The sequence below is a fragment of the Mobula birostris genome, chromosome 2 (assembly GCF_030028105.1).
Source record: "Mobula birostris isolate sMobBir1 chromosome 2, sMobBir1.hap1, whole genome shotgun sequence".
In the NCBI taxonomy this organism is placed as follows: Eukaryota; Metazoa; Chordata; class Chondrichthyes; order Myliobatiformes; family Myliobatidae; genus Mobula; species Mobula birostris.
Genome location: NC_092371.1, coordinates 220788453 through 220790661, shown reverse-complemented (window position 1 = coordinate 220790661; position 2209 = coordinate 220788453).

Here is a 2209-nt window from a genome sequence, read left to right as displayed (position 1 = left end):
CATTATGCAATTTGGCCCCAATCGACTGTATCCTACTATGGTTTGAATGATAATTAAACTTTATTTGATCTGACCTATATGCCTGTGATGCTGCTTCCAAGTTTTCCATGGTACCTGCACATGACAATAAACATCGCTCGGCTCAATTAGGTAATGGAAGGCACCAAATTCAATTCAGGTATAAACTGGGGGAGTGGGGCAGCAAGAAGTCCCATAGGGCAGGAACAGACTGCAATAACAGATCAGTTGGCAGGCATGTTCGGAGGTTCCAGGATAAAGGTAAAAGTAGTTAGCATGCTATTGGCAACAACAGGAATTCTGCAGATGCTGGAAATTCAAGCAACACACATAAAAGTTGCTGGTGAACACAGCAGGCCAGGCAGCATGCTATTGGGAGGGCTCTGGGAAGATAAATTCAAAAGCAGTCAATGACACAGCAATATTACTGTGTTCCTTAATGGTGTTTTCCAGCGAGCAGTCCAATCTCTTATTTCAAAGGTTTATTTTATTATCAAAAAATGTATGTGGATAACAACTGAGATTTTTCTTCTCCAAAGCCATAAAATACAAAAAAAAAGTCTGGTTTATTGTGTTGGCAGGGGAAGTATGATAACATTGATGAACATGGTTATCATAATCAAACAGAAAATCAAAATAGACAGTTCTCTTTTCAGACTGGAAGAATGTAATTAACAGAGTGCTACAAAGATCTTGGCCTCAATTATTTAATATTTTTGTTAATTACTTCAAAGAGGGGGAAGCCTAGGGCAGGGTATCCAAGTTTGAAGACTTAAAAACAGATGGAAGCAGCAGCTGTCCTGAGGATATTTAGACTCTTGAACGTATGGGCTAAAAATTGCTAATGAAGTTTAATGTAGAAAAGTCTGACATCATACACTTACATAGCAGACATTAAGGAAAAAGAAACAGACCATTACACACAGAAAGATTGTGAGTGTAGACAGGGTGATGTGTTTTCTTGTACATAAATCACAAAATATTTGTTTGCTAATGTAGTTAAGTTAGAAAGATATGACAGGACATTATTGCAAAAGGGGTGGAGATTAGAAAGTAGTAATTCTACAATTGTATAAATCTCTCACTAAAGTCACACCTGGAGAATTTGATACAATTTTGGTCAGGTAATTCCCAAGTTCAACAGTCTTGTTATCATGAACTGTTGAAAAGGTGAGAGCCGTATTCTTCAGTTTGTTAAATATAGTCTTATTAAAACATTTGAGTTCTTGAAGGACAGGGTAGAGCAGGGTAGATTAGAGATGCTTGGGGAGAGGGTGGATAAACTTGTTTCCCCCCCTCCAGCCACCCCCATTCGAACAACAGACAACAGAGCTGAGGGAAACCTGAGCAATCTATAATACCCTGAAGCATTGGTGACAGGCATTTTATTTATAAAATAGCACGTTAACAGGCCCTTCTGGGTCAACTAGCCCATCTCACCTAATTACCACCATGTGACCAACTAACCCATCTGTACGCAGTTGGAATGTGGGAGGAAACCCGAGCACCCAGAGGAAACCCATGAAGTCACGGGAGATCATGGAAACTCCTTACAGGCAAAGGTAGGAATCTTTCTCTTAAGATCAAAATGTCTAATACTTGAGGGCATACAATGAAGGTGAGAGGGGAAAGTTCAGAAGACCTGTGCAGAAGTAGCTTTTTGTTTTCAGAAAACAAAGTTGAAAATGTCTGAAATGTGCTACTAGGTTTGGCAGTGGAGGCAGGTACAATAGAGGCATTTAAAAGGCACTTAGACACATGAATGTACAAAGAATGGATAGGGACATTGAATTAATTAAAGTAGTAATTTAATGCCTATATAATTACTAATTTAGTTGATACATGTGGGCACATGGCCAAGTGGTTAAGGCATTGGACTACTAGCTACCTGAAGGTCGTGAGTTCAAACCCCAGCTGAGGGAACGTGTTGTGTCCTTGAGCAAAGCATTTAATCACACATTGCTCTGCGCCGACACTGGTGCCAAGCTGTATGGGTCCTAATGCCCTTCCCTTGGACAACATCGGTGTTGTGGAGAGTGGGTACTTGCAGCATGGGCAACTGCTGGTCTTCCATACAAACTTGCCCAGGCCTGCGCCTTGGAGAGTGAAGACTGCACCCATGGTCTCGCAAGATTAACTGATGCCTTTATTTATTATTTATAGTTGGTACAGCCCAAAACAATGGGGTGAA